General features: G+C 47.2%; 1 protein-coding gene across 2 annotated transcripts in view; it reads left to right on the top strand.

Moving 5' to 3' along the window:
• Positions 1 to 23,328, top strand: part of KCNT1 (potassium sodium-activated channel subfamily T member 1) — a 201,463-nt gene that overhangs the window by 4,592 nt on the left and 173,543 nt on the right. Inside the window, exon 1 of one of the 2 annotated variants that reach the window (XM_081180030.1) lies at positions 4,431 to 4,451. The exons of the other annotated variant lie outside the window; for it this stretch is intronic. The gene's annotated coding sequence lies outside the window, so the exon portion shown is untranslated. Of the gene's footprint in view, positions 1 to 4,430; positions 4,452 to 23,328 lie in introns of those variants that run through there. 2 annotated transcript variants of the gene reach the window in all.

Below are 23,328 nucleotides of genomic sequence, written 5' to 3'. Positions count from 1 at the left end.
CATACTGTTCAATGAAATTCTCCTATTGGTTCAGGTGCAATATATATACCACTGTAGTGTCTTTTTATATGCCTAATTTATGTTGGGATAGAGGATACGCAGGATATGAGACCCCGGAGAGCTGCTGCCAGTCAGTGTATCATTTACTTATCTATTTATTTATACTCCACATTTTCCGCAGACCAGAACTCAGGGTGGCTTACACAAATTAAAACGGCACAGATAGAATACAAAAAGCTAAAAGCATTTATTTATTTACAGATAATCATTAAAAAGTAATTAATTTCTAATAAGGCTAAACCAAACATTAAAATACAGGTGGTAAAAACAGCACAACACTAATAGAAGCCCTTTCTTTAAACAAAACAAACCAGTCCATTCCCAAGGGCCTGCCAGAATAAAACAGCCTTGCCGGCAGAAGGCCTGCAAGGAGGAAGCCAATCTAGCTTCTGTAGGAGATCTCAGAGCATGGGCAGATTTCTGCTCTTTCAAGGTAGTCGTGCTCTTTCAACGTAGACAAGACTGAGCTAGGTGGACTCACAGCTTTCTGTGCTCAAAGCTGACATGCTATTATTTGGGAGCTCAGTAAGGAAGAAAGCTGATGACTGGCTAAGGTTTGGGATTTAATCAGCACATCTATTTAGTTTGGGGATAATCAACAGCCTGCGATAGATAACTGAGTGCAGGGGTTTTTGTTTTGGTGTGTGCAGGTATGAACGATTTCAGAATGGAAACTGGTATTCTGAACCAAGAGATAGAATGGAAAGAAAAGTCATATTGTTATAACATTGTTATTATTGTTATAATAAGAGTGTAGGAACTGTATAGTTTGGGGGAAAGTTATGATTTCCTTTTAAAAAAATGATGATCTGAAAAAACATAATTGCTAAGTATCATTGGAAGAATTCCAAGTTCAAATGCTGCTCGTTCGGAATGCAAATCACACTCAAAATGTACCACAGGAAAGGAGCGAGCTGAGAAATTTTGCATGTGGAACATGCCTTCTGCTCTGCACTGGAGTGGACAATTTTTTTTTAAAAAAGCAATAACCGCCAGCTGCAGCAGCAACAAGCTCAGCCAAACAGGTGCTGAACCAACCCCCTCCCTGCTCCAGCACCAAAGCTGGCATCTGATTGGTCAAGCTCATTGTCACTCATGTTGCTTTGAAGAAGCTGATGGTGATGGACTGCTACTGCACAGCTTCTTGTTGCCATTGTCTGGATTCCAGTTTGGAAATCCCTCCCCCTCCCCCTGCCTGGCAACAGAGCAGTGAGACTTATGCCCCAAAGTCCTCATTGCAGCCAATAAGGCTCCACTCCTGGTGCCATATTTTTGAGAGCTTTGATGGATTGTCGTCCCATCCCCCTGGAGCAGGACTGATTTTTAATCACGGCCCCAATACCAATGGAATATTCTTTCTTGTTCAGTTCCTTTGTATCCCCTGCTCATGAAAAAGGTGAAAACGAAAGGGTCCAATGTTAAAGGTAAAGGGACCCCTGACCATTAGGTCCAGTCGTGGCCGACTCTGGGGTTGCGGTGTTCATCTCGCTTTATTGGCCGAGGGAGCCAGCGTACAGCTTCCGGCTCATGTGGCCAGCATGACTAAGCCGCTTCTGGCAAACCAGAGCAGCGCACGGAAACGCCGTTTACCTTCCCGCCGGAGTGGTACCTATTTATCTACTTGCACTTTGGCGTGGAACGGCCAATACGTCAAGCAAGTGTTTCTCTAACATGGACTTACAACTCCAATCTTCCCTACCTATAGCAGAACCAGTAGTCAGGGATGATGTGAGTAGTAGTCCAACCACAGCTGGAGACCCAAGTTTGAGAAACACTGCTTTAAAGTCTGCTTTGATCTTTTGATCCCAGTACGTTTCCGAGCACAATTCAAAGTGTTGGTGCTGACCTGTAAAGCCCTAAACGGCTTTGGTCCTGTATACCTGAAGGAGCGTCTCCACCCCCATCGTTCTGCCCGGACACTGAGGGCCTTCTGGTGGTTCCCTCACTGCGAGAAGCCAAGTTACAGGGAACCAGGCAGAGAGTCTTCTTGGTAGTGGCACCTGCCCTGTGGAACGCCCTCCCACCAGATGTCAAAGAGAAGAACAACTACCAGACTTTTAGAAGACATCTGAAGGCAGCCCTGTTTAGGGAAGCTTTTAATGTTTGACAGACTATTGTATTTTAATATTTTGTTGGAAGCCGCCCAGAGTGGCTGGGGAAACCCATCCAGATGGGCAGGGTATAAATAATATATTATTATTATTATTATTATTATTATTATTATTATTATTATTATTATTATTATTATTATTATTATTATTATGTAACATCCAAAGCCATGGTCCGCTCATCGTTTAGGCCAGGGGAGGCGACTGCCTCGGGTGGTAGGATCCATGAGGGCAGGGGATCCAGCTTCCAAGGAGTGTATCCTCTGCTGCTGCAATGGCACAAGCTCTTTGGAGGCTGGATCTGCCTCCTCCTTTGGCCTCACCCCACTGCCGGCTCTATACGGCCTAGACCCTTGTACCTATGGGACTGCCTCTCCTGGTATGCCCCACGGAGGACCTTAAGGTCTGCAAATAATAACACCCTGAAGATCCCAGGCCCCAGGGAGATTAGACTGGCCTTGACCAGAGCCAGGGCCTTTCCAGCCATGGCCCCAGCCTGATGGAACATTCTCTCACAAGAGACCAGGGCCCTGTGGGATTTGACATCTTTCCACGAGGCCTGCAAGATGGAGCTGTTCCGCCAGGCCTTTGGTTGGGTTCAGTCTGATTCTTTTCTTTAACAAGCATTAAAGAGGCCTCCTAGCCCACTTACAGGTCTTTTATAAGACCATTAGTAACAGTTGGCCCTGGAGAATGTTAACCACTTTCAATTTTACCTGTGGACTGCATCTGTCCAGATTTTAATTTGCTCTGAACTAATTTTAAGATGTATTTTAATTAATTGATTGCCTGTTTTTATGTTCGTATGTTCTTTGTATACTGTGTTAGTTTTGTGGGGTACAAATATAATAATAATAATAATAATAATAATAATAATAATAATAATAATAATAATAATAATAATTGCCTCTGCAAATCAGAGATGCTGCTGGCCTTTCCCCACCCCTAGGAAGGAAATGGCAGAAGCTGTCTTCTGTGGTCTCCTGGGGTCTGTGTCTGCCCAGTGTGATTCAGTGCATGCCCCTTTCCACTTCATGAGTACCTTTGATTCCCACTTCAACTGTTAGGTAAGGTTGATTTGATTCCACCTCTTGTTCCCAACATAGATCTTCACTCACTGCTTATTTCCAGTGTAGATCTTTTTTCCTCCATTGGTCCTGATGTAGATCTTCACTCACCTCTTCTTCCCTGGTGGGGGAGGTGCCATTTTGTGGTTAGCCTCATGTGACAAAATGTATTGGGATGGCCCTGCCCATAACCCCAAATTATTTAAGGAAAGGGACGCGGGTGGTGCTGTGGGTTAAACCGCAGAGCCTAGGACTTGCCAATCAGAAGGTCGGCGGTTTGAATCCCCGCGACGGGGTGAGCTCCCGTTGCTCGGTCCCTGCTCCTGCCAACCTAGCAGTTCAAAAGCACAAAATGCAAGTAGATAAATAGGTACCACTCCAGCGGGAAGGTAAACGGCGCTTTCGTGTGCTGCTCTGGTTGGCCAGAAGCGGCTTAGTCATGCTGGCCACATGACCCGGAAGCTGCATGCCGGCTCCCTCGGCCAATAAAGCGAGATGAGCGCCACAACCCCAGAGTCGGTCACAACTGGACCTAATGGTCAGGGGTCCCTTTACCTTTTATATTACATTACATTAGCAGGTCCTCTGTTACTTTGATGCTGTGGTGCCTAAATCAGGTTGCTGCCACCCTGTACAGTGTCTTCCCCACCCCAGTAGGATTTGGAGATTGCAAAATTATTCTGTATGTGTGGCAAAGATAATTTCCATCCCAGCTTCCCGTTGTCATTTGCTTATGTTATTTGTGCTGCAGGACAGAAGCACAAAATCAGCCTTCCTCCCCCCTGACTTTCACTTATGGGAAATCTGTTTGCCTTAGGGAAAAGCCTCCTGGGACCTGTCAAATCCCTCTCTTGACCATGTAAGGGAACTCCGGATGGCAAAGGAACAGGAATGAAGGCAGCACGCTCTTTCCAAAATAACCTGCTCTTAAAGAGGTTGTATATTGGGTGGGGGGAGGGGGAGGAAGAGGAGGAGGAGGAAGGTGCAACTCGGATTTCAGAAGAGGCAATGCCCTCCAAGTGCTTCTTCTGGAACTGAGGATTTTCTGGAGCAGTATTGAGTTTCAGAAGTACTTTGTGGACTGGAATCTGGGCAGAAAATGCAGCAGTTTTATCTCTGATTGCGGTGGAGGTAATTCAACTTTACACCTTCTGTGGGGAAGAGGCATTGGGGCGCCCGTATCGACTGTCTGTTCCCACAAAGATGGGACTGAAAGGTAATATTTATAGCTTTCTATTTATAACTGGTGTGTAATACAAATAATGCATGGATCAGAGGTGGATCCACTTATCAACAGAGGACTGCTGCCTCAGAATTTGGGATCTGGCCTATATGGTTAAACTTACCAATATTAAAAGAACTAGGGGAGTTAAGAGAACAAAACGATTTATTTGTGCAGGGCTGGAACTTGTTTATTCAGTACTGTATTAAAATGATGAGATGCAGAATACAGTTTGGTGGCATGCCATTTAAGGAAGAATCTGATAACAATGTATATTGGTGTTGTTGTTTTTTAAAGCAACCAAATAAAAACAGAACAATGCTGTTAAAAGCTTTATTTAAGAGAGGTGCTTGTGCCAGCCCCCCCCCCCCAGCTTTTTCCAGAGGACAAACAAGGCTGGGCATTTGGCTAGCCATGTAAAGTTTGGCATATATAGCAGTGCAGGAATAAGTAAGTAAATAGTATGCTAATATATCTGCTTTTCTTTGGACCACATCAGCAAGGCCAAGAGGGGAGTCTTGTCGCCTGAGCAGTGCCCAGGCTTGCACCCCGGGGAAGTAATTTCAGTGCTGCTAACATAGCAGTTTGACTTCATTCCTGGAGGCGCATTCCATGGTTTCTTGAGACAGATGCATGCCAACCTGGCTGAATGAATGAATGGATGAATGGATGAGTAAATAAACTTAAGGGTTATTACTCCTGGCAAACAAACCATTCTGAGCACAGACTTACATGTGGCCATCATGGAGTCGTGAGACGAGCAAAGCCTGAAAATCAAACAGTCTACAGGTAGTTACTGGGGGGGAAAGCATCGGTGAGGGAAGAGTGGTGCACATAATTTAAAAAGAATAATACAAAGAATAATAACAATTTTAAAAATCATCGCTGAAACAACAAAAAGCCCTCCTTGAAATGCCTGCAGGTATAAGAAACTCTTAGTCAGGGGTCAGCAAAGTTTCTGTGGCTTGGGCAGGTTCACGGTCCCGCAGATACTACGGTGGGCTGGAGTGCGCGCAGTGGCATAGCGTGGGGGGTGCCAGGGGGGCCGGCCGCACCGGGCGCAACATCTGGGGGGGGGGCGCGCTCGCTGCCTCCAGAGTCGCTGAAGAGTCTCCGGCGCAGGATGTAGCAGAGCCCCATGTCTCGTGGAACCGACAAGCTGTGCGCGCGTCCGGGCTGAAGGCGTCCGGCAGGCAGCAGCTCTCAGGGCCGCGGAGGACGCGCCAGGCAGCCCCTCCTCACAGCCCCGCCTCCGCTGCTGCTGCTGCAGCTGCTGGGCCATGTTGCATTTTCCTCGCCTCTCTGCCCCCCCCTCCTCCGGGCAAGCGGCGTAGTTTGGGCGGCAGCGCCAGCGGCAACTCACCTCAGATCGGCAGGTATGGGGTTAGGGGGGGGCGCAAATTACTTGCCTTGCCCCGGGTGCGGGGGCGCAAATTACTTGCCTTGCCCCGGGTGCTGACAACTCACGCTACGCCGCTGAGTGCGCGCACACGCACACATATGCAAACACTCTTTCCAGTGCTGAGGAGGCGTATGCAGCTTCCCATTGGCTGCAGGAGCTTCCTGCAGCCAATGGGAAACTGGCCAGCATCGCGGAAGGCGGTGACTGCTCTTCTCCGTGCTGATTTAGCGCAGCGCATGGGAGCCAACCGAGTGGGTGATGGGGGTCCCTGAGCGGGCAGCAGGAATCTATGGGCCGGTTAAACGACCCCCATGGGCCGCTTGTGGCCCATGGGCCTTAGGTTGCCGACCGCTGCTCTTAGTCATATGCCTGAAGTTCAGCGAGGGTTTCCATCTAAATTCAGTCACAGAGGCATATCTAGGGGTTGGCAAAACCAGCCCTGGACAGGAGTGCAGGCCCAGCTCCCCCCCCCCAAAAAAACCACCTACCAGACTATGTAGTGTATGGTGGATATGTTTGTGGTGATGCACGACCACAGTCCCAGAAAGATAAAATGTGAGAGAAACCTACCATACTTCTTGCACCGTTCCACAAAAAAGTGTGCAATTTTTTTCACCCTTCCTCTTTTGCCTCAGCCTCACTCCAGACATTTTGAGTACTTGGGTCCTGTAAATGTGGTCATTTTTAGTGTGGCTATTGCGGTAAAGTGATTCTATTTTATTTTACTGCGGGGTGCCAACACAACTGTGCCAATACAGCTCCTTGCCAAGGGCTCAAGGTATCCGAGGTATGCCTCTGCTAAGTCAGGAGGGAGTTTGACAAGCTTGAACCACAAAGCTGAATGCATGACTTAGTTGAGAGCCGGGGGGGGGGGCAAATAACAAAAACTCCCTCAGATATTTCAGTTATGGGGCAGGAATGAATGAATTTATTATTTCGGTCACAGACCAGTTCCAGCTCACATACAAAATCAGGGAAGTCATGAAACACAATAGGGATACATTTAAATTGGCAGTGTGGGGCAGAAATATAAAGGACTTGGTGGTCCTCAACTCTCCTGGAGTCAAGTTGTTAAGGGCTTTGTAAATTAATACAAGAACCTTGAACCTGGCCCAGTAACATGTGGGTAGCCATCACAAGGTTTTGAGCACTGGATTTATGTGCTGGGTAGGAATAATATTTCCTGATCAACAATCTGCAGCATTTTAAACCATCTAGAGCTTCCGAACCAGGTGCAAGTGTAGCCCCACGCAGTGTGTATTGCAGTAATCAAGTCTTGAGGTTACCAATGCATGAATCACCACAGCCAGGCTGCCCCTGTTAACAGTTTGATGATAGAAAAGGCTGAAAATGGGTAAGTTTGACATTTTGTTACACTCCCCACCAAAGACTCCAATCTTCCTTCCTTCCTTCCTTCCTGAGTGGGCAATTGGGATTGACCTTTGTCTGCTCTGTGTCAACACCTTGGAAGCTGACCAGGTAACTGCCGTGATTTCACAAGCTAAGATCTACAAATGCTTAACCCAAATCCCCAGTTGGAGTGTCTTCAGGTGGAGTTAGCAGACTCCAGAAAGTCCACAGCGGAAAGCAAATCTGCAGAGCCCGTCTGCCAGGAGAGACTTCTGAGTCCAGACTCAGCTGGGATCACCAGCAGCATGTAAGAAAAGTTTTCTGCCTGTATTAGTTAGTGGCTAGGGCAAGTCTAGGAGTTTAAATCGAACATCCCAGCACTCTGAAATTGACTGCAATGCCACATTCAGCATATTACTTTCTGAATCATTCTGTTTGTTTGGGGGAAGTGCGGCAGGTGTGATTTGATTAAAATCAGCTTCTGCCAACCTTGTGACCTGCTGGTGCCTTGAACTATAACTCCCATCAGCTCCAGTCAGCACAATATGATAATTATTTCAGTTTGACCTCTCCTTAATTGCAAATAGTCTGCCTATTTTTAAACTGATTTTGTTGCTCTAGGACAACCGAGCCCTTTTAACTCACTTCAATGGTGGAAAGCGAAATTTCTGCCTCATGCCTTCCCACAAAATATTGGCAGCATGGAGGCAAAGTAACTCTCTATGAACAAGAACATTAAAACATAATTAGTTTTATCCACTGCTAGTCATACTCAAACTAGACCTATTGATAATAATGAACATTATTATTAAAAGTTTTCAGTTTACCAGTTTTGTAAAAACACACTACACATTGTGTGTTCGCATTGATTAGAAGTAGGCTTGTGTTAGGGAAACAGCCTTCTCTGGTGCTGATTTAAATATGAAACCTTTGTATTATATATACTGATTCAGGATACTTGATGTAATTAAGAAATTGCTTATTACTTAATTATTATTTTTAGTTAAATCAAAGTTGAGTGTTAATGAGCATAAGTAAGCAATTGATAGCCGCTGTATTAAAGTTTTGCTCAGGTTTAATGGACTTTCAGGTCAATGCCAGTTTCTTGCAACAGAAAAACAGATGCGAACAGTAACTGAAGAGGATTCTCTGTTATTGTCATTTTCCATAGGGAGACATAATTTTAACCAATGGACTTGCCAGCTCTAGCACAGAAATCAATAATTATAAAATAAGGCATTAATAGGAGGTAAGAAGAGAACTCAACCTTTCTTTGCTCCCACTCCTTGAGCAATTGAGGCAAATCCTTGATGGTTGCTGTTATTCGGACATGTCCTTCATTGATAGAGATCACTGCTTTTCTACCTGGCTACTGAGTTTGTAAGTTTGCATGTTTTGCTGTGAAAAGGTGTGATTGCTTTGTGGAATAAAATATCCTTATCGGTGTGCATCAGTGTTGATCTGGTTGAGACATTTGCTGAAGCCACAAAGCCAACATATTGGGAGAGATTTCCAGGGATTTTCAGCAACCTTTTAGCCCTAGCAATGTGATCCATTAGATCCATTAATAGCAGCGGACCCGCTTTGAATAGAAGTCAGTACAACCTGATAATAAGCTGTGAGAATGGATCGTATAAAAATTCCCAAGGCAATATTTTAACTTCAACAACTTTAAAGTTTAGTAAGGATAATAAGAATAGCTTTAAAATGCCAAATCTGTTGCTGGACAAAGCTCAAGGTGTTGGTACTAATATATAGGGTCCTATATGTTCCTTGAGAGACTGCATTATCCCTTATATACCCAGCAGTTCACTGTGGCCTGTAGGAGATTTTCTCCTGCTAGTTCCAAAGAACTGAGAAGCAGTGGCAGAGGAAGCGGAGGTGCGGGGGGCTGCAGCCCCCCCCCAAAGGGGTCATCACTGAGAGGGAGTGTGTGGCAAAATGAGTTTAAAATAAAAAATAAAAAATTGGGCTCACGAAACTTTTTAGGAGTGACGTGGTGGCATAGGTGCCTGCAGGTTCCGCGCTGCCTGAAACGGCAGTGTGGGACTTTTGTCTGCCTACTGCCTCTCCCTCAGCCACCCTACAGCTGAGAGGGAGGAGTGGAGAGGCTTGCCCCGCCCCCATGGACAGATCGCCCCGCCCCCGGCTGCAGGACACCCCCCCACACCAGGCACCCAAGCGGCTAGCTATGCTGCTGCTGAGAAGCCTGCTATGTTAAGGTTACCAGATTTTTTTCAAAGAATCTTGGGACACTTTTTTTTTTGAAAAGAGAAAAAAAGTTTTTTAAAAAAGTTTTTTTTTTTAAAAAAAGAAGATGTAGTATCTTCTCTTCTGTGGTCTCCTCTGCTGCATGGCCTTCCTCTGGGCCCTGGCCTGCTCTCTTGGAGCTCCAAGAGAGTGCTAGCAGCCGTTGAGTAGGCTCGGCCACATGTTCCTGCCCTACCTTAGCGGCAGTGGCGGTAGCAGCGGGGCAAGGTCAGGGCTCCCCTCTTTTTTTCTCCTCCTCTTTCTCTCTCTTCCTTCTATCCTCCTTCTCCCTGTGTTGGCTCTGGGGTTTTCTGGGGTTGACGTGCCGGGCGTCCCCGGTTCTCCCTTGGCAGTGGCAGCGGCAGTCTCAGTAGCCCGGATCAAGCCTGGTAGTGCACTTGGCTCTGGCTGGCTTCAGGAGCTGCTCGCTGCTGTGGTGCCTGTCATTTTGCCTCGCCGGAAGTCCCCATATGATGTGTCTTGTGCCGTTGAACCAATCACGCAACATTCATTCCCTACTAATAAATCTACCACACTTAAAAAATATAAATCCAGGGATATTAAATGAAATCCGAGGACATTCTAGGGATGGATTTTGTCCCGGGACAGCTTTGTAAATCTGGGGACAGTCCCCAGGAAACGGGGACATCTGGTAACCATATGCTATGTGGAACAGCATTCCTGTTGAGATATGACAAGCACCCACTCTCAGCATTGCCCAACAACAACGGAAGACATTTTTGTTCCAATACACTTTCCCAGCTGGATAAATGAATCTTTGCCATGAGTGTCTATTTTGTACGATGTAAGTTTTGTTTTAAAAATATCTGTTGGTTTTTTGGCTTATCAGGGGTTTTTTTTTGTTTTGTTTATGCTGCTTTTATTGTTGCTTTGAGACAACTGTATAGAAAGAGAATAATAAATCAATGGTGATGATAGTAATACTGCCTGAGAAGATAAAAAGGGTCTTCACCTGTCACCAGAAAGACTGCAGAGTAGGGCCCAAGTGAATCCCTATAGGGAGAGCATTCCTTAATTGGGGTGCCAACACCAAAAAGACCCCTTCTCTAGTAGCTGCTAGCCATACCTCCCTTGGCAGGGGGCGCCTGGATAAAGGTCACCAAAGAGGATTGCAAGGTCTGGGAAGGGATGTGTGGGAAGAGGCAGCCTTTTCCAGAACCTTGCTACCAGGGCCTTAAAAAGGACTGGATGGACTGGAAGACAGTGCAGATAAGAAAGCCCTGACATAAATATGATCAAAGCACCCAGTCCCAGTGAACAACCTCATAGCCCTGTTTTGAACCATGGTGCCTGGCTCCCTTTGGGACTGGTAGGGTGGAATGCAAGGAGCCCAACTGTAGGTGGCGCCAATTCATTCCTGTTACATTCCCAGACTCCTCCTTGCTGCTGAGTTCTATAAGGGCAACACTGTGACTAAGGAGGAGGAATCTGATAGCACTCTCTCTCCTCCCCCCCCCCGCCCGATTAGTTGTAAGTAGGAAAGCAGGCAGGTGGAAATTTGAAAAAAGAAGAAGACAAAACCCAATAAGTATTAATTGGAAAAAGGCAATCAGGCAGGTCGGGGCCAGCTGAGGGCAGGCTGAAGTTGGTGGGGCAGTAACCCTTTCACCCTCGTGGACCGGCTTCTACTGATTTTAGGCTAACTGATGTTCCTGGAGCATCTTCCAAGGCAACTCATTGCAGATATTTGTCTGTTAATAATAGTAGTGCTCTATACCAGTGGTTTCCAATTAGCTAATTACTGAGGAACCTCTATTTTTCAAAAGCCAAGCCAGGAACCCCCTCCTTTGAAAATTTTGATAACTCTATGGTTGTTACCTGTGCAAAGCAATTTTTTGAATAAAATGCTGGTTAGCCCCTAATAAGCAAAGGATTTTAGGCATACTTTAAAAAAGACCATAAAATTTGTGATATTATCACAAATTGCCTATCCCCAGACAGCAGGAAAAACTTGTCTCCATTGCTCCACTACAACTAAAGAAAGAAAGAAATGTAATTGTGTATCTAACTTGCAATTACTCTATATGCAACAGGCTTTTTACATGAGAGAATATTCAAACATGCTATTCCTTACTTCTAATATGAGATGGTACATCTTAGCAATGGATGTTGGTGATCTGACACTAAGTAAAAGCAAAACTAAAGAAGTGGAGGTGGGACCGATTCGGAAGGTCCGCCCCCACCACTTAATGGATCCAAATGGTTTCCAGAGAGTGGTAGGAGATGCTTTATCCCATGCTGATGGCCTTTCAGCTGATTCCCTGGTGGCCCGCTGGAATGCAGAGTTAACCAGGGCTATTGACTGTCTGGCTCCGAAGCGCCCTCTCCGATTGCATGGAGCCCGGACAGGACTTACTGTGTAGGACTGGGCCCTGTATCTTGGCTGCTTCTTCTTTCCCTAAGGTGGAAAGTAACAGTCGAGATAAAGTCCAGTCATTGTGATATATCTGCATATACCAGTATTGAGCTGCTGATATATCACAAAGTTGAAAAGAAAGAATCGCCCACCCCATCACTAAACTAAATCATCAGAGGTTGAGCTGTTGTGCTAATCATAGTGGCAATGTGCTTAACTGCTTCCCCTGTTGGACTTCCAAGATGAGACATGAATCCCAAACTCATCAGGCAAGATTCACTGAAAACCCTACCTACAAGCAGTGGGAGAGTCCTCTAAACTTGTTGTTGTTGAAAGCGATTAGAAGTTCTTTTCAGTTAAAAAGTAGAGAGCAAGGAGAAGGAATCCTTTACATTTTTTAAAATGATAAGCATGTGAGCTGTTTGCACTCTCTCCCCCCTCTTCCCCCCCCCATTGCAAGAGCCCTAAGAAACTGTGCCAGAGGTTTGTGCCCAATCCCAGCTCACTTGCCATTCAGCAAATATTTCACAAGTTTTTCCCCTACCAGGAAGCAGGCACTGGTTGTGAGCAGAGGCTGGATGACTCACCGGACCCCCAGGGGACCCCTAATTGGGAGCCACTGCTCTAGAGGGAACAAAGTAATGTGCTGTCATTGGGCAAAGTGTACGTAATGCCACCATCTGCATAGCACTCCTGTGGGTGCCCTTGGGGAGAAGGGTGCACTTCAAGGAGTTTTTTTTAATTAATTAATTAATTAATTAATTAAATTTCTATTCTGCCCTTCATCCAGAGATCACAGGGCAGTTTGCAATGTAAAACACAAAAATATATAGCACAATAACAAATACAACAGTATTATGATTTATTATAAGCCTCTTCACAAAACCCTCACCAACCAGAATAAGGTTGCATGTGCAGCACTGTCCAAAGGAGCAAGGGTCCAGCATGGAAACATGATCTAGAGGCAAGGTGAGGCACCACCATCAGGTCCTCAAGCAATGTGCACCAATGCTAGGCAAGATCATCTGACCAAGAAGCCAGGGACTTTGGTTATTTCCACCTGTTGTAAGACTCCCAAAGGATGCCTTACATATTTTAGTCCCCAGGACAACACCCAAACCACCCCTATTGGTAGTGAAGCCGTTTTATGAAGTGCTTGCTCATGAGGAGACCTCTTGCTCATGAGCCGTGCGGTGACTTCATAGATGTGTGCTATGTTGCCTTTCTTTGACCCGGACCTTTCTCAAGGACTGGGAGCCCCTTCAGGGGTCACCAACAATGGTTACAGGGGACCTCCTTGCTCCTCCAAGTCTTCCACTTGTGGGTTGTCCAGGGTTCTTATGAGAACCGTTTCTGGTACCAGGCCTGGGCTCACCATGAGCGCTATTAAGCATCCATCTGTGCAGCCTGTCTAACTGATGACTGAAGCTAATTCTTTTAAATTCTATTAGGGCTGATAACTGCTCAGAACAGGCATCTCCTGCTGATATTAATAAAGCAGACTCCATTTTTTAAAAAATTATGCCAGGGGTTGAGTTTTGCCTCTGAGCAAGTCCTGCTTTTCCCAAGATATATTCCATGCTCTACAGAATTCCAAGAGTGTGCCATTTCTCACGAGAGAGATAGGCTGACTTGAAGATTGACTCTGAGCTACGTGCAAAATGACCTAGTTGTGGATTCAGAAATGCTGGGTTGGGTGGGAGAGAGGGAATGAAACCCATCTGGAGTACTGGATCTGGCAGCCAAAGTTCATTAGAGTTCAGCTTCCCTATATCCAAACTGCACAGTCAGAAAGTTGTGCTCCCGTCTCCTATAACTCAGGAGGTTGGCAAGCTTGATGGGGCTCAACTTCTAAACAGAGGTGTGAGCCAAAACCTGACCTTTTCCAAGTTGCCAGCTTTTCTGCTTTGGAATCCTCATACTGAATATCCTTTCCATGTTTTCTGGGTGGGATTCATCTAATGAACGAAGCCCATCAGGCAAAATGGGGCTTTCCTTTCTCCCCATGTTGAGAAATTCCCCCCAGCAATGTGTAAGGAAGGGGGGAGGGGTGGCGATCACACAGGGTCCCCGGACGTTTCACCTTCTATTGATCCCTGTGCCACCACTTTATTTCTCGCTGCCACCACCCAGCCCCTACCTGGGACAATACTGAGTCCAGTCAGGGTTAAATTGAAACATAAACTTCTGTTTATTTATTGCAGTTTAACAAGCATGTGGTTTCATAAACGGTCTCAGTCAATTACAGTCATGGGGTGCCTATCCAGACCTATAACTTCCACTACCTGCTCTCACTCACTAAACCACCTCTCAGATATTTACTTCTCTTCCTAGCCCCTAACTGTTCCTGACTCAGCTTATTTCATTATACTAACTCAACCTACCCACAGACTCTATCCCAATTCACTCCCACTCCAACCAACCTCCCAACGAACTCTTCCCTTCACCCCTCCCAGAGCTGGTTTTATAGTTCCCCTGACTCCACCCCCCTGGGTTCTGATTGGGTAACTTGTTTAACTATTTCACCTCCAGCACTCTCATATGTTAACATCACAGGGGGTTGTTCCTTCTGGCAAGCCTATGAAGGGTTTTCTGCCTCTGGCCTTCTCTTTCCCTCGAGCCTGTTGTTTCTCCCACCTCCCAGCGTCCCTCCTCCTCTGACCTGTCTTCAGACTCACAACACCACATTCCTGGCTGTGTGTTTTCCTCCCCAGCTGCTTCCCTGGGGGGTTCTTCAGCCGGAGGCTCCAACCATTCCTCTTCACGCAGCCAGTCCTTGACATTGTGTGGCTGGATTATAGCCTATTGTACTGGAGCTGCATCTATTGCTCTGGTTGCTTTTGCCCCGGGCCCCACCCTGCCCTTGGCATGTGGCCCCTGGAAGATTTCATGCAAGGGAATGTGGCCTCCTGACTGCAGAAGGTTCTTCATCCCTGTCTTGTTAGAAAGATTACCAGGAACGGGCATTTGTGGGCTCCCTGCAGGCAAGTGCTCCTCCAAAGGAGACTGAAATATTTAAAGGATGGCGGGAATTGTGGCTTGGGATGAAAAGCCGTATCACTCATGGGAGCAGTTAAGTAAGATTTCCATCAAGCAGCCCATCATTACAGGAATGCTGCTGAGAGCAAAAGCTGGCTGAGAAATATTAAGCAGAGAAAATGCATAGCTCAGTCAGTAGAGAACGAGTCTTTTAATCTCATTGTCATGGGTTCAACCCCCAGGCTGGGCAAAAGTTTCCTTTATTGGACTAGGTGGCCCTCGTGGTCCTTCCAACTCTACAATTCTATGATTCGGCATAATATTGCACAGAGGCTTAATGTTCAGCTCCTGGTACCTTTTCCTGAATACTGCTTATAGTACTCCTATTGGAAGTGTAACAACGGAGATCATTTGATGAGGTGCCTTAAGGGTAAGTCAGTTAAGAGGGGTGGTCTGGATGTATTATTTAGCAACTAAGCAGAGTGATTTATCTAAACATGAGATCAAGCTGGGAGGCAATCAGGATGGGGAGGAATTCAGAACAACCTGTATTTTAGAGTTCTTTCTCACAGAGAGGGAATGAAAGCAAACTCCTTGCACCTGCTCCTTCTCTGGCCAGTGGAGGAGCCCAAGCTGATTTCCCTCTTGCTCCATAAGAGCCTTCATTGGAGACTGGTGGAACAGCCTCTCAGTAGCCCTCAGTTCTGCTGGCTGGTGGAGGACGTCAGTTCTGCAGTCTAAAGGCAAGTTGGGACAAAGGGAGGGGGTGATCATATTGACTTACCTTGCAGAGTAGTTGCAAGGCAGGGGTCGGGAACGTTAGGTCCAGGGGCCAAGCGCAGCCTTCTAGGCCTTTCACTCTGACCCTCTGGACACACACCCCTCGCAAGCCCTGCTTTGCATCCTCCTCAGGTGTTTTTGCCTGTCTGGAATGTGCCCTTGAGCTCTGGTGGTACCTCCTGCTTGCCTGGATGGAAAACAGAGAGAGGAACTTGTGTGAGTGTGAGTAGAAACTAGCCTACTAGCATACAGAGGTAAGATTCACACCCATTGCTCCACCCACTTTTGCCCCTGGCCACACCCACTTCTGGCCTGTGGCCCCACAAGGCTACTCTTTAGGGAATGCAGCCCTTTGGGTGCAAAAGTACCACCTGCCCTGACGTGGGAAGGGCTTTGCACCCCTGAAAGCTCTTTATTCTGGAATTCCTGCATTTCCAAGCAGGAGGTTGTCCTAAGATGATCTGCTGTGATTAGAGCTATCACAGTACATGTGAAATGCAGTGATGGCTAAGTCCTGAACATGCAGAGGTGATTATAACAAGGATCGTGTGGGGAAGGAAGGAGGATGAGCCACCAGCACTTCCAGAAAGGAAAATCTCTCCCCCCACTTCTCTCTCTCTCTCTCTCTCTCTCTCTCTCTCTCTCTCTCTCTCTCTTTTTGCGTTGTCACTCAGCCAGCTCACACGACTGCATGAGGGATTGGAGTGGCTTGTGGAGACGGATATGGCATGCATTCCTCCTCTGTGCATGTGAGCTGCTTTGCCTCTTTCCCTGCTGTTTCCTCATTGTGCGTGTGCCTGGAGGCCCGTTGTCATCCTTCAGCACAGAAGCTGAGATCGCCGAGAGCCGTGGGTGGGGGAAACTGGCAAAGTGGCAGCAGCCTCTGGACCTGCCGAGATGAAATAAGAGAGTGTGATGATTTCCCATCAGTTTCTGGGTGCAGAACAAAGTGGGGGCAGATGAACCTTCGTTTAAGGAAGTGGATTTTTGGAACGGGCTGTAGCCACCCCACCTGTCGGCGTGGGAGAGGCTTCCTGGCTGTGGGGTCCTCCTCTGCTGTGCTTGATTCGAAAAAGTGTATTTGCTGAGCAGCTGATTCCCAAGGCTCGGCACCCAGCATGCTTGCACCCAATATGATGTTGAGTCATCGTTCCAGGAGGGATGATCTCGCTCAGGAACTGATGAGGTCAGTGTCTGCCAGAAGAGGAGACACACTGGCTGGCTCCAGGTACTGGTGTGGATATAGCTGGAAGTGTGACTCTTTCATCCTTTTGGGGGAAAAGGTGAATGTAGCAATTTTAAAAGGAGCCCAGTGCAGTTTTTCCCTCTGTCGCAAGTGATGTCAGCATGGAGGACACCTTATCACATGGTATTTCCCCAAACCTAGGAGTCTCACCTCCAAGGCCTCTGAATGAATCACTGGCCTGGCCTTGTGCCTCCTCCTGGTCAGCCTCTGCCAAGGAGTGGTCATTCTGGCCCTTCTTGTGGCATCAGTGGCAATTGGAGCTTTCCGTAAGTGATGCAGTGAAAATGCCCACCCTCAAAGGGGACTGCCTGCTTTGTCTCTGCATGAGTTCCCCACCGGGCTCAGGTTACCAACAGAAGATCTGCCCTCAGAGCACCTGCCGGTTCTATGTCTGTGTGATCTGCTGTTTGAGTTTGCCTCAGATTAGTGATTTATGCGGAAAGGAAGGTCAGTTAGTAGTGCTAAAGTCAACAGCAGGACTTGGGGGCAGATGTCCAGAGCCTTACTCTGTATAATGAGTAGGAGGGCATGCCATGTGTTAAAGGAAGTGAAGTAATATGCACAATATACAGGTGAAACTCAAAAAATTAGAGTATCGTGGAAAAGTTCATTGATTTCAGCTTGAAAGGTGAAACTAATACATGAGATCGACTCATGACATGCAAAGCAAGATATGTCAAGCCTTTCTTTGTTATCATTGTGATGATCATGGCGTACAGCTTATGAAAACCCCAAATTCACCATCACAGAAAATTAGAATATTCAATGAAATCAGCAAAACAAGGATTGCAAATAGAGCAAGATTGGACCTCTGAGAAGTGGAAGCATATCTTGCTTTGCATGTCATGAGTCGATCTCATATATTAGTTTCACCTTTTAAGTTGAAACCTGTATATAAAGAAACCATGCTCTCCACCATAAGACTGCTAAGTCCAGAGTTTCAGATTGCCTAATTGCACTATGGATTGCAGGGGGTGTTCCCTTCCTCCGGGGGAGGCCACCTCTCACTCCTTGGTGCTTTGATAGTACAGCTTTCCAACTGTTCAGTGCCACAATATGCTTCTAGTTTTCATCTGCCAACATGCTTTGCCTCTGCTGTTAGTTGTTTCAGGAATGTTGCAGCATGCAGTGGGGGACTGCTGACTTTTTTTTTGTAATGCTGGTCATACAGACTGGGGTGCAGAAGGACCAGATATCAGCAATGGTGGTTCCATTTGAAGTAACTTGAGCCCATCCATAACTGGGAAGCAGCTGGAATCTAGGTGTCCCCCCCAAAAAAAAACAAAGATCCCCCAAGTGGTTTGAGGATTTTATATTTTGGGAAACTATGGGACGCTCAAGCTCAGCCTCAGCCTCCAAGCTTCTCTATCTGGTCCTGGGGATTCTCCCCAGGCCATACCCCTTACCAGTTCTGCTTTGCACCCTCCTTGAGTGTTTTTGCCTGGCTGGAATGTGTCATGGAGCTTGGGTAATGCTTCTTGCTTGCCTGGATGGAAGGTAGAGTGCGTTGTGCAAGTGTGAAGAAACCAGGCCACTGTGCAAAAGTAAAATTCATTGCCCCACCCACTTTGACTCTGGCGCCACCCACCACTGGCATGTGGCCCCTGGAGCCTTACCCAGAAAGGAATGTGGCCCTCAGTATGAAAAATGCTCCCCACCTCTGGTATGGTGGGCATGTACATGTTGCCAGGATTTTTGTAGGGGGGACAGGACTATCTGTGACCAAGCTATCTGTGACATGATTGATCAGTTAGTTAAGTATTTTTATTTATTTACTTGATCGGGGGGCGTGGCAGCTGCCCCCTGCCCCCTCTGGCTATGCCCATGGGCATGTATCCAGGGGTCTCATCAATAAATCAGCATCACCAGGCACCTGTCGTGGCTCACAGCCCAGCAGGGCCAGCACTGCTGACCAGCCCCCTTCTGGTTGTCCTCTTTGTTGTTGCTGCCTGTTCACCTGCCTTCTCCAAGCATGTGAGCACTAACAAGAATAAGGAAAAGGTCTTCTGGCTGCACTGTGGGGTGGGGAGAATCTTTGAGGGCCAGGCAGGGAGACTTGGAGCCCTGCATTTAGCACCCAGGCCTGAGGTTCCTCACCCCTGCAGTGCACAGTACTTAGCAAAGTGGACCTCTGATCTCACTTTGTATAAAGCAGTTTCCTATACAGTGGTACCTCAGGTTACATACGCTTCAGGTTACAGACTCCGCTAACCCAGAAATATCACCTCGGGTTAAGAACTTTGCTTCAGGATGAGAACAGAAATTGTGCAGCGGCAGCAGGAGGCCCTATTAGCTAAAGTGGTTTAGGTTAAGAACAGTTTCAGGTTAAGAACAGACCTCCAGAACGAATTAAGTACCACGTACTTAGCTTCAGCAAGGTTGCTGGGACATGTGTCTTCAGACAACATCCTTAGTGGTGGCTAGTATCCATTGGGACTTGTGGGGCAGAGTGCACTTAGCAGAGTCAGTGGCAGGCAGAGCCAACTCATTCTACTTTATTCTCTCCCCCACCCCCACCTCCTTCTCCTTGCATAGTTCTGCAAGGGCAACACTGAGACAATAAGGAGGAGGAAGCTGACAGCCAGGACCACACCTTAGGCTGGTTGTAAATACATGGGGATGGGGGATGGCTGAGGGAAGACTGAGATGGGTGGGGCAGTGCCCCACTTGCTCAAATGGAGCAGCCTTCCCTGCATTCCCTAGAACATGCCCATGAGACATTTGGCTGCTCCTCTTTACAAGCAGAACAATGGACTTGGCAGACCTTTGGTGTCATCCAACAGAGTTGCTCTAATGTTTTTGTTGTTTCAACTGGGGGACCTTTGACCCTCCATATGTTGTTGAACTGCAGTTCCCAACATCACTGGCCACTGGCCATGCTTGCTAGAGCTAGTGGGAACTGTAGTTCAGTAACACCTAGAGGGCCAAATGTCCCCCACACCTGTTTTACCTAGTGCCAGGTGTGTGAATGAGTGAGAGGGTTTTGATACTGATAACATATTGTCTACTTGTAAGAATCACTTTACAGTGATTGATTTCTTTATTTTTATTTTTAAAATGTTTTTGATTATATGCAGCTTTCAGCATCTTTTGGAACAGGTAACCCTAATCAGTTATTAGTAAATCTATACAAATTTCCAATTTTTGGAGCACCTTAGTGAGAAGGTCAGAATTAGCCAATGCTATTCTAGGCTGCATCAACAGATAGTGTCCCGATCAAGGGAAGTAATAGTACAACAGTCTGGAGGCAGAACTTAAGGGAATAAAACCCTGAAGTACAGCATGTGGGAAGCCACACAAAAATTATAAGTGGCTATGTAATCGATTTGTATTTGAATTGGTATTGGTATTTAGTGTTAATATAATATGGCACATATTGGATTTTTGTAAAAATTATTTAACAAGGGATGTGTGTGTGTAATAGTACCACTCTACTCTGCCTTGGCCAGACCACACCTGGAGTACTCTGTCCAGTTATGGGTGCCACAATTTATGGAGGATACTGAAAAGGTAGGATGTGTGCAGAGGAGGCAACCAAGATGATCAAGGGTCTGGAAACTCAGCCTTATGGGGAGCGCTTGAAGGAGTTGGGTATGCATAGCCTGGAAAAGAAGAGACTGGGAAGAGAAATGATAGCCATCTTCAAATATCTCAAGGGCTGTCACATGGAAGACAGAGCAAGCTTGTTTTCAACAGAGCATAGGACTCAGACCCAGGGGCGCCGACTTATAAAAAATATTGGGGGGCCCATACCGGGGTCCATACTGGCGGCAGGATGGCAGTGGTGCTTTTGCATGCAAGAACCGGCCTGCCCTCCCCAGGCTTTGCGCCGGGAGGCGGCCACCCCCTCCTACCAACGTCACCTTAGCCGAACCCAGAAAAAAAGCCCCGCTCCGGCGACGGGAACTCCCGTCCCCTCCATTCTCCCTTCACCCTGGTCCCTCGCCGGCGACGAATACGCCGTTCCTCGGCCCCGCGGCTCCATTCCTTTCTAAAGTCCCACCGCTGGGGGTCTTCCTCTGACTGACCGACCTGCCCGCCCCTTCTCAGGAGCTCCCGGTCACTTTGGGAGGCGCGCGCCGGAGTCCCCTGCGCAGTTTTCGGCAAGGTGCCTAATAATTTTCTTAAATTATTGGGGGGCGGAGCCCCCCCAAACGAATTTTTGAGGGGGCTCGGGCCCCCTCAGGCCCCATGGAGTCGGCGCCTATGCTCAGACCAAAGGCTTCAAGCTGCAAGAAAGAAGATTCTGACTAAACATCAGAAAGACCTTTCTGGCAGTAAGAGCTGTTCGACAGTGGAATAGTCTCTCTCAGGAGGTTGTGGACTCACCTCCCTTGGGGGTTTTTAAAGCAGAGGTTGGATGGCCACCTGCCGTGGATGCTTTAGATAAGATTCTTGCATTGCAGGGGGTTGGACTAGATGACCATTGGGGGTACCTCCCAACTCTACAATTCTATGATCTTAGGTTTTGAACACTTCTTGGTTGTGTGGATAAAGTTCAGTTGGCTCTGATTATTTAAGCACAGGCTGGCTCCCGGAAAGAAATAGGATTCTACCCACTCTTGCTCAAGGGGGATAGAATAAAGCAATGGTACTTATGAGTAGCACATGGTGGGTGAAACTTTGATCTCAAGAGCACTGAAAAGCAGCTTCCTCAGGCTCCTCAGTGCATCCTTCAGCAGAAATTTCAGATGCCCTTTGCTTCTCAACCAACCCAGGAAATGCAATTTTAGGCAAATTAATTGACTTTTTGCACTTTGGCAAGCTATATTAGGAGGTGCCTCAGCTACTAAAACAAGAATGCATCTTTACAGCAGTTTACTGGAGCCAGACAGCCTCCTCCTCCTCCTCCTCCTCCTCCTCCTCCTCCTCCTCCTCCTCCTCCTCCTCCTCATCTCCTCTCCCCTGGTGAAAATGTGGCTGATAAAGGCTGTTCAGTTTTGCTCTCTTTCACCCAGTATTGTTGAGAGCTGATGCTATGTAGGTGCCAAGGCCTCAGACCAGGTTCAAAACCATGGAATAAACTCTGGGGCCACCATCAACACCAGCCAATTCATAGAATCATAAAATTGTAGAGTTGGAAGGGACCGTGAGGGTCATCTAGTCTGACCCCGTGCAATGCAGGAATCTCAGCTAAAGCAACCATGACAGATGGCCATCCAACCCCTGCTTAGAAACCTTCAAAGAAGGAGAGTCCATCACCTTCTGAGTGGGGTTTTTTTTTTGGGGGGGGGGTGCGCTGAGCTCTAGCGCTGCCCTCAAAGCCTTTCTGCTGGCTCTGTGTTGCGGACGACACTTAGCACACCGCCATTCTCCTCTGCAATGGACCAGAAGTCCTCAGAAAGTTTTTCCTAATGCTTATCCAGAGTCTCCTTTGTTGTAACTTGAAGCCATTGGTTCTGGTCCTACCTCAGGAGCAGAAGAAAACAAGCTTGCTCCATCCTCCATGGCTATCATATCTCCTCTCAGTCTCCTCTCTAATTGCTGGCTCTTGCCCAGATGCAGTCTTACCCAAAACGTGTATTACTTTTGCTGAATCAAGCTGCTGTAAGTCCATCTAGAATGTTTTCAGTGCCTTCCAGCGTCATGGCATCGAGCATCATATGCTAACCCTTAAGCAGAAAAGCACCTCCTGTAATAGATGTGATGAATCTTTGGCCCTCCAGATGTTGCTGAGCTACAACTCCCATCAGCTCCAGCTGTCATGGACAACAGTGATGGATGATAAGAGCTGTAGTCCAGCAGCATCTGGAAAGCCAATGCTTCATCCTAAAGGTAAAGGTAAAGGGACCCCTGACCATTAGGCCAACTGTGGCCGACTCTGGGGTTGCGGCGCTCATCTCGCTTTATTGGCCAGCATGACTAAGCTGCTTCTGGCAAACCAGAGCAGCGCACGGAAACGCCGTTTACCTTCCCGCTGGAGCAGTACCTATCTATCTACTTGCACTTTGATGTGCTTTCGAACTGCTAGGTTGGCAGGAGCAGGGACCACGCAACGGGAGCTCACCCTGTCGCAGGGATTCGAACCGCCGACCTTCTGATCGGCAAGCCCTAGGCTCTGTGGTTTAACCCACAGTGCCACCCACGTCCTACCTGTCCTATAATATCAGCCAATTCCACAATAGCCCCTTTTTGGACTAAGGCCCATTGGGAATTGGAAAGAAAATGTCCTTTAAAACAGGGCTGGGGAAAACTGTGCCCCTGAGATGTTGCTGGATATTGTCCACGCTGGCTGGGGCTGATGGGAACAGTAGTCCATTAGCATCTGGAGGGCCAAAACTTCCCCACTTCTGGTTTAAGACTACAAAGCCTGTGATGCAGTTAAAGCTTGAGTGACTGGCAATGAGCAGTCTGTTGCTGCTCATCATGTTAATGATTCAGGGCTGAATTGTAGACAATTGCAGACAATGGGAATAATGCTGGAGGAATTTGTGCTAAGGTGAGATTTGAGCTTCCATATCTCATGGAAGGGGCAAACATGCCTTTT

This window comes from Podarcis bocagei (genome assembly GCF_964188305.1).
Source record: "Podarcis bocagei genome assembly, chromosome: Z".
Classification (NCBI taxonomy): domain Eukaryota; kingdom Metazoa; phylum Chordata; class Lepidosauria; order Squamata; family Lacertidae; genus Podarcis; species Podarcis bocagei.
This window is presented reverse-complemented; position numbering and strand designations above follow the sequence as displayed.